Here is a 10,471-nt window from a genome sequence, read left to right as displayed (position 1 = left end):
TCGTGACCAGCCCTTGGTCACGTCGTGAGACTCAGCCAGCACCCAGTCCGATTCTCGCAACTCGTTCTCGACTCAGCTAGCTCAGTCACAGATTTCTCATTGGACTGACCTCACGATGTGAGCAACACTCTTACATCGTGAGTTCTAAAATCTCAGCGGTAAACGGGCTTTTCATCTTCATGTCGTGAGACCTTATGTTTCACGTCGTGACTACGGTCTGAAGCCAAAATCTAAGGTTTTAAGTCCTTAATCCAATAAGCCTTCAAAACCAGCTCTTCCAGGAGCTTAAAATAGACCCTAAAGGTCCATAAAAATGTTTACTTTATCTACATGTATGCACCATGCATGTCCCAATCCATTCTAAGTACAAGGTAGTAATACTGCACAAAACTCTCATGCATGACTTCCAATACCTCACCAACATCCAAATCTAGACAATATGATATTTAAAATACCCTTATAATCCATAAAGTTTCTAACTATAACATCTTGATATTTAGGTATTTCCATTTTTAACCCTTGATATGAGAATTATTGCATTTTGAACCCTTATGGCATTTTTGTAATTTTGGAGCCAGCTTGAGTATGTTGGGCGTACGTGCCAAAATCCCAAACCCTAAAATTTAGGGTTTAGACCCTATTTAAACATCCTTAAGTCCCAGATCTTCCTTCTTTCATCAACCTCCAGCCCTAACTTCGACTTTTACAAACCCTAATTTGTTTTTGAGCATTCTTGTACCATTTGTGTGTGTTTTAGTGTTCATAAAGGAAGAAGAAGTAAAAGAGAACAACTTGGAAGCTTGGAACAACCTTGGATCTGGAGGTTTTGCACCCTCCTACATCTATAGAAGGTATAAAGTTCATAGCTTGATGCTTATTTGGTTAAATCTAGCTTGTATGATGTTATTGTGTGATTTTGTCCCCAATCAATGGTGTTCTTGAGTATGGTATGCTCTAGATCCAAAATGGATTGTCCTTCCAGACGTTTTGGAATATCTAGGGCAATAAAAATGCAATCTTGATTGTTAGTTTCCTTCCATGCATGGGTTATAATGTTTTAATGAGTTAGAAAGTTATGGTTTTGTTATTGGGCACTTAATAGCCATGCAAGATCATCAAGTTGGAAACTTTATGGTTAAAGACATTATTTGAGGGCTATATATTGAATTTGGACAAAAGAGATTAAGGATTAAGATCTTAATAAGAAAGGAAAGGAATCCATTGCGTACGTTGGGCGTAACCCAGGTATGTCACACGTACAAGGTCAGCCAGCCCGTTTTTGGTCAAGCTCGAGTACGCTAAGCGTACAAGCTGAGTATGTTGGGCGTACTCAGCTGTGTTGACCAGGTTTAACTTATTGACTTTGACAAGGATTTGTCCATGTTTTACCTAAGGGTAATTTGAGTATTTTGAGTTGTATTTGATATTGGTCACTATTTGATGAATAGATGACGGGTAGAGTTGAGATTCGGAGCAGAGACCTATTCAACTTTTTGTTCGGACTGAGAGGTAAGTTTTCCTCACGGTACTTGTGGGCCGAAGGCACCAATGCCGGCCCATTGGGTTATGTGTCCTGGTTTAGAGGATGTTGTGATGTTGTATTGATCTGTTAGTACTAAGTCCTGGTATAGAGGATGTTGTTATACGATAATGATCTGTAGATCTGCATTTTAGTCTGATTGACTGGTTATATGTTTATCTGTTACTGTTATATTTTATATGTTATGTGTATGTCGATACAGTATGGTTAGGTTGAGGAGTTACTGCTTTATGTGGAAGCCAATAAACCTGGGAGCAAGCCAGGCATAAGCAGTGGGCCCAAGGGGAAAGCCAAACTTATGTTGTGGGCTCGGGAGTAAGCCAAACATGAGTTGTGGGCCTGAAGGCAAGCCAAACTCATGTTGTGGACTCCGTGATAATCCAACCTATTAATTGTGGACCCAATATATTGTTGGATTAATGTCGAAGTCCATAACTATATTTGGTATGTACTTGACCCGACCTGGCATGGTCCATTTGGGTTGCACTTCACCGGCACAATTTATATGGATAGTCTTTTGAGAATAGTATATTTATGATTTATATTAATATATTATAAGTTCTAATATATTAATATGGAATCATATTATTTAATTAGTATTGATCAAGAATTAATTTAGAATTAATTAAGTGATCAAAAAGAACTAATTAAATATGGACTCTTATATATATGGAATGGGCCAAGTTCATTTAGGTTGGGCTAAGCTTTCATGGATGGTCCATGGAGCTTTTAACCCATGGATCCTATGTAAATGAAAGGTCATGGGTATTAGGGTTTACATGGATGTAACCCTAATCCTCCATAATATATAAAGGGGTCCTTGGCTCACAAAATTGGCACAAGTGTGTGAAAATAAGAGTGGGCCGATTTTAGTGTGCATACATATTCTCTCAAGTTCTTCCAAGGTGTTTTGGTGATTTGTGATTCCATTTGAGGCTTCCACACTATTGGGGCTAAGCTCTTAAAGCTTGAAGACATCAAGCTACATCAAAAGGTATGTCATCTAACTAGAACTTTGTAGTATAGGTGCTTCATAATATGCTAGTTAGGATGAAACCTTGGAATAGTTAATATTTGCATGTATAATAGAGAAAACATAGATCCAAGGTTTATAGGGTTGCATGTACACCATAAGAGTGTTAGAATGCTCAAAACCCAACAGTGGTATCAGAGCCATGGGTTGTTTTCTGTTATATTGATGCAAATGTTTTATTTTCAAGTTGGAAAAAAAAGGAAAAAAAAACATGACGTTTGTCAAATTTTAAGACAATTACTTGTTTTGTGAAAAACGAATTATTTGTAAAATTTGAATCATTTGTTATATGAGTTGAATTAGGTCAAATTTAGTAAAAGATAAAATGATATGATTATTTTATTAGTTTTAAAAGTTTGATCTAAATGTTTTAAAGAGTTACAAATTTTGTCATAAAATTTTGGAGCTCAAAAGTTTTTTTTAAAGTTGTGATCTTAAGGGTTTTTGAAACTTCCATAAGTTATGGATATGAAAGTTTTTTTTTTAAAAAAAATTTGATTCAAAGTTTTTATGGAGTTACAAAATTTGGTGTTAATGTTTTAAAGAATTTCATAACTTGTTCTTAAGTTATGGAACATGGAAAGTTTCATCATAAAACACCATTAATTCCATAAATTATGGAATCCAAAGGTTTTCAAGAATTACAAAACTTGCCCTCAAGTTTTGGAATTTGAGAAAAGTTTTTTATGAAAAAAATAATTGAATTCTAAAACTCTTGGGTTCATAACTTAAACAATTAATTAAATGGTTTTAATTTTGAGTTTAATAATTGGAATTATGATGTTTTGTTGAATAGTTCAAATTAACTCTTATGGACTTTATTAATAGTTAATTAAAGCGTTTAATTAAAAGAGTATTATTAAATCCATAAATATATGGTTTGAGTTTAATTAAATTAAAAGTCTAGTTTAATTAATAGATTAAACCACCAAGTATTTTAAATGTCTAAAATACACCCTTATACTATTATAATATTAAAAGTTTAATATATTATATGTATAAGAGCAAGTCGTCTTACCATTAGTAGGCCTCATTCACGAAGCCGGTCTATAAGGAGGGTATAAGGTTGTTGCCTATAAAATGGAAGCTTAATGGGTGTCCACTCTCACCCACCGCTTCCTTGACTGGTGGAGGGTCGTTAGCCGAACAGGTAGGACAAGGACTATAATTCTTCCTTCATTAAAAGTATTAATGATAAATACTAAGTAACTAAACCTTTTATTAATTCCCAATCTTAGTTACTTAGGAAAATGTGAATAAGGTGCTAATCCATGAAATTACACTTTGCACTTTGTTTAAACCGTTAGTGGAGCGTGTGTGGTTAACCGGCACACTAACTTGGATTTAACAAAGTAGGCAAAAGGTAACTTAATATTTATCATAGTATCGGTGGAGCTCGTGTGGTTAACCGGCACATCGATTGAGGGGTAAATATTAAGGGTACCAAGTATATTTGCATGGTTACTTCACACCTTGTTTTGTGATCATCGGCATCCCAGTCACAAAAACTGAAGGGCACACTCGAGATTAAAACATGCCATTGAAAAGTTCAATGAATCTCAAAAGATCTAGGAGTTTCAAATCCAAGTAAAAAACCTAATTAAATTATTTCGTTTTTCATGGTGGAAATTGGTAAATCGTCATTTACCTACCTTCAACTATTTTATAACTCGGATTACGGCATCCCTCTTCCAGTTATAAATAGGTTGTTGGATCCTAGCCTTAATATTTCATATTGGGTGTTATATTAAGGACTTTAGATCAACTATCTTGAATATCTCCCAAAAGATGTCAAGTTCAGACATCTATGATCTTCCCATATCTCTTGGAACTTTACTTCCTCCACCTCCTCCAATTATTCTCCCTAACCCACAAGTTCAAGGTCACTCAAGCCCTAATTGTCTATGTGTGATCACATCTTAGAGATGAAGTCACATATTGACAAGCCGGGAGAGTTGGGTTTCAAAGTCTTGAGAAAGTTGGATGTTCAATCACTTTCTAAGTCACATAGTGAGTTCCTTTGGGACTACTATGATACAGACTATGACATGAACCTTAATGATCATATCTATTTGCTTGGTGCTGCTGAATCAGCAATGGTTTGGAACGATAGTGAAGCAAATTTGATTAGAAGATCAACTTCCCAAAAACTTTATGGACAGTGACAATGGTGACACTGGAAATCCAGAAAAAGCATTCTCTTCCCAATGGAAAGGGATTGGCCATAGTCAACCCGGTTTACCAAATGGTAAAGAGAAAGGCTAAGTCTGAGATAGTCTCATTACCAAAGGGTCCATATGTTTATTTTGCCAAAGGAAGGGGCGTTGATTGCAAAGCTGCCAAATTTACCTAAGGATGTTAAAGTCAATAAGTTTGACTCTACATCAGGTAGAGCCCATTATCTAAATCTATTAAGTTCTATTCTGAGATCCTTATTACATGATGTGACTGGGTCATATGTTGATGTTTTAAGAATCAAAGAATAGAGAGAAATCTTAAAGGAAGTATATGCTGATTCTGATCGCGAAGGTGGATTTCGATCGCATCAGAATTTTGAGCAGTTGCTTAAGAAGTTATGATATATTGCTAAGGAATAGATAACAACAATTTTCCATGTGGATTGTAAGGATAAGTTTTTCCGCAAAGTTTTAAAATAAAAGAAAATTGTTTAATTTTGTTTATTTGAAGTATCCTTACAATGGCATTTGTGGAAAATTGTTGCTTATATGATTCCACTGACAGCAATATTGTAAAATGGATTTGATTCTTTCATTTGTGGTAGTGTCTAAATTTACCAAATCAGGAAAGTTCCTCATCACCCAAGTTTCAATTGGACCGAAACTTGGAATCATGCAAGTTGAATAGTATGATGAATGAGAGCTTTCAAGCATTGGAAAATCAAGACTAATTACTTGTTTACATGGATGTGTGAGTCAAGTGAAGGACTAAAGGGATCGAGTACACATTCTTGTGCACTGGTCATGTCCACCACAAAGCTCGTTAAGACTATTTGATTTACTAAAGTTTAGTAAATATGGTTATACTTACAAGTTTAAGTATAATTCTGAAACATTGGAAAAGTCTCAATGTATGGCAGAACGAATGAGAAGAATCAAATTAGGCAGAAAGATAAAAGTTTCTCAAATCTGAAAAGATGGGAGAGTACTTTAGTATCATGTTTGTGATCATCTTAATGATTTAGAAATCATATCACAATTAGTCCTCTAAAGGTCATCTTAGTGCATTCTTATGACTAAGAAGAGGAGTCATGAATTGTTGAAATGGTTTGATCAGGAAGATGAGTCATACTTCGTTCCAAAACAATTCTTAGAGTCATACTCCAAGATTGTAACTTGAGTGACATATCTTAAAGAAAGGTTTAAAACACTTGTCAAATGTAAGAGTATAAGTGTCCTACTCTTGTACATTTGAAATTGGTAAGTTGTGATGTTTTGGATAAAACAAAGACCAACTAAGGCCAATTGTGTGAAGTGTTTGTCTTGATAAAGAATCTGCACTATCTCTTGAATATTTGGCAAGATAGTCTTATATGTCAAGAGGATAGTGGGAGTCTTAAAGATCCTAAAAAGAATTTCAAGAACTAATCAAGAATAAAACCTGAGGTTCTTCACTAGCACACGACTTGAGGTTTATAACCTATCGTGTTGACATATTCTGTGCCCATTCCAGTTAAAGTTGGCTTTGCATAGGAGTTCTGAAAGTTCTCAATTGGTTGCATAACAACTTGGAAGCAATGGCAGGCCCTGTACTGTCAGGTGGCAAGAAGTTAAGATTGCATAAGTTCAGTCCATATGAGTTTGGATTTGTCATTATCCTTGTCTTGTGACTATGGTTTTGACGATTCACATGGATAAGAACACATACACCATAAAATCTAAGGGTCATAAGGTTTCTCTCCGATTCATGAAAATGATGGTGAGGAAACACTTTCACCAAGTAGATTTGAAGCAGATGGCAAAAGGTCTAAACAATTGAGACTATGATTACGACATCCCTTTCCATAGTTCTGAAATTGTTTAGACACACATGCATGCTATCTAAGGAAAGGTGTATGATTTTGATAAAATTTTACCAAAGCATCTTGTATCAGAAATCTGAACTTTGGTAAGAAAGTCAATAAAGTATTGATTTCTAGAAGTCCAGCTGATTTCTGAGTACATGTCAAAGCTAGTGGGAGCATAAGTGTTATGCTAATAATCATCATGTTAGTGGGAGCATGATAATTATTGTTAGTGTTGCAAGTTAGCAATGTTAATTATAGAAAACAAAAGTTTCAATTCGTGAGGCTGCAGGGATTGAAAAAGTTGTTTTGCTATAATTAAGGGAGAGGATATACTTCATTTCAGTTCTAAAGGCTTAGATTGAGACCTTAATCATCTTTAGTCAAGAATATATATATGAATTTCATGTTGGATTGGTTCAACTTAAGGAAATTCTATATATTGCGTTCTCAAAATTCGATTATGATTACGGCATCCCTCTTCATAGTCAAATTTTGAAAACATGGCAAATAAAAATGTTGTAGCAAAAGACTGGTCTAGAATCATGTCTTTATGTGAGACATCATGAATCGTGTACCATTTGCTTTAGATACAGGATCGATTGCATGTGCTATAATATTTGTCATTTCTAAATTTTTCCAAATGCCCAGAGGCATTAAGAAGGGAAAAGGTCTAGAATTGGATATGACTAAAATGATTAAGCAATTGTGCTAATTTTGGAAGGACCATATTGACATATTCTGAAAAGAAGCATCTCTTATTCAGAAGTGATAGTCAAAATGAGAATATGGAGTTGTCTCCATAGGTGGAAGTTATCTGTGTAAGATTAGAAAACTTAATGCAAGAAGCATGTCCAAAGCAATGTACTTTGAATATGAGACTTAGTTTCCATGGAGTTGATCTCCATTGGAATACCTTATAATGACTGTTGACAAGTCTTTGTGACTTTGTACATATTCATTACAGGAGGGTCAGTGCATATAAGTTTAAAATCTAAACAGATTTCGATAAATGATAGGAATTTGAAATTCTCACATTTTTCGATAAGGATTTGGGAGTGTGAAATTAGAATCATTGAAATTATGTTTAATTGGTTTATTTCACAAAGTAAGGATCATAGACAAACATAGAGGGCATACTTGGTGTATGGCAAAGCTATTGTTTAAGAAAAACATAGTGTACATGCTTGGAGCATGGGACAACTAGTGTTTTTAATTCAAGTATAAAGTTGATAAAACCGAAACAATGAATAATGAGTAATCAGTATGGTGATAAATAAAAGTGTTTATTTATATTCATAGGGTTTGATACCATATTTGATTCATTTATTTTTTTTGTTTCACTTTGCATGTTTTGACTTCCAGAATAACTAAGTCGCTCTTCCTGAATGATTAACTTATTCAAACCATCCACAGTCGGTCATATGTTGGAAGTAGATATGAATCAAGACTGTCATGGGTTGGTTTGTAGAGGTCCAAGTTGGTGGACAAAGTGGTGCTACAACACTCATGAGTGCTCATAAGTTCAGAGTATTGGATTCAACCCGCGCTCATTTGAATCACTTCATGGATTTTATCACGAGTGATCATGAGACGATAATATCTTATATTCTTCAAACCTAGAGATATGAGTTGTTACTATGAGTTGGTTATACATTGATTGCACGAAAACGCATTTGGTAACTCGATGTTATAAAACGTGCCTTTGTGTATGATTCAACAAGTAGTAGAACAAGCCATATGAGTCGAAGTTTATCCATTCTTTTTACCTTCGGGATAAAAGCGATATATGTGGGCCCCTCGATGATTTAGCGATGACACATGTGAGTGCTTGGCCAAGCCAGGACTGATTTGATTTGTTCAATCAGTCAGTCATCATAAATCGAAAATCGGGAAACAACAAATGGACAGAGAGAATGGTTATAATCCATGCCTCAGTCCATATGATATCTAGAATGGAGGAATATATGATCCCTTATCTAATGGACAAGTCATTGACAAGGTTAGAGTTCGACAGCGGCTTTAAGAGCTACGATTGCCAGTTAGGTTTTGAAGTCATACTCAATAATAGTTTTAGACTTATCCAAGTGGGAGACTGTTGGATTAATGTCTAAGTCCATAACTATATTTGGTATGTACTTGACCCGACCCGGCATGGTCCATTTGGGTTGCACTTCACCGGCACAATTTATATGGATAGTCTTTTGAGAATAGTATATTTATGATTTATATTAATATATTATAAGTTCTAATATATTAATATGGAATCATATTATTTAATTAGTATTGATCAAGAATTAATTTAGAATTAATTAACTGATCAAAAAAAAACTAATTAAATATAGACTCTTATATATATGGAATGGGCCAAGTTCATTTAGGTTGGACTAAGCTTTCATGGATGGTCCATGGAGCTTTTAACCCATGGATCCTATGTAAATGAAAGGTCATGGGTATTAGGGTTTACATGGATGTAACCCTAATCCTCCATAATATATAAAGGGGTCCTTGGCTCACAAAATTGGCACAAGTGTGTGAAAATAAGAGTGGGCCGATTTTAGTGTGCATACATATTCTCTCAAGTTCTTCCAAGGTGTTTTGGTGATTTGTGATTCCATTTGAGGCTTCCACACTATTGGGGCTAAGCTCTTGAAGCTTGAAGACATCAAGATACATCAAAAGGTATGTCATCTAACTAGAACTTTGTAGTATAGGTGCTTCATAATATGCTAGTTAGGATGAAACCTTGGAATAGTTAATATTTGCATGTATAATAGAGAAAACATAGATCCAAGGTTTATAGGGTTGCATGTACACCATAGGAGTGTTAGAATGCTCAAAACCCAACATATATATGTTGTTATATGTTGTGTGGTGGTACTTTGGGGGGACTCACTAAGAATTGGCTTACAGTTTCAGTCTTATGTTTCAGGTACTTCGGATGACCGTGGAAAAGCGAAGGCGTGATCGTGCACATCCTCTTGGTTTTGATGATTTTGATTTGGAAATGTAACGACCCAATTTTACCAGATAAAATTTTTCATTTTTAATTAGTTAACCATTTTCATAAAACATAAAGATTCTAATAATCGTTTTCAAAACCATCAACATTACAACATTATTATTTTCAGAACATCAGAGTGTCCCCCAAACCAGATCGAAAAAGAGAGATAAAGTGCACGCCGCATCATCACGCCTTGCCTTTACCCTTGGACTCCGATGTACCAGAAATAAATCCACAAACGATAAGCTGAAAGCTTAGTGAGTCCCCCAGAGCATACCCCACACAAACCACATATCATATTAGTTATAAAGCTACCTCTACCACATATCACAGGTCAATTAGCCATGAAGTTATCTCTACCGTTAGCCACAAAGGCTATCTCTACCATCAGCCATAAAGGTTGTCTCTACCATTGGCCATAAGGTCGTCTCTACCATTAGCCATACGGCTATCTCTACCGTTAGCCACAAAGGCTAACTCTACCACATATCATGCACAAATACATATCACATCTCTACATAACAAGTAAACCAACTATCGCAAAATGGGTCGGCCTTGTTGCCTTAGACCCATTGGTATGGTGAGAAGACTCACCTCACAAGGCTGAATTGGCAACTGAATTCAAGTATACCCTATGCTTCTCTTCCCAACTGCCTATAATCAATGAATAAATAACTCAGCACAATCCCATAAATACCCCCCCCCCCCAGGGTCAACCATGGTCAAAGTCAAAGTCTATAGTCATGGTCAACAGTCCATATTGACCTTGACTCGTCGAGTACAATCATTCACTCGTCGGGTTCCCTGCTTAACTCGTTGACTCGCCGAGTCACCCGAGGGACTTGTCGAGTTCCTTGGTGTGTACGGCCGTAC

This window comes from Lactuca virosa, chromosome 9 (assembly GCF_052849685.1).
Source record: "Lactuca virosa cultivar CGN04683 chromosome 9, Lactuca_virosa_CGN04683_v6, whole genome shotgun sequence".
NCBI classification, from domain to species: domain Eukaryota; kingdom Viridiplantae; phylum Streptophyta; class Magnoliopsida; order Asterales; family Asteraceae; genus Lactuca; species Lactuca virosa.
Note: the sequence above shows the minus strand (reverse complement) of the source record.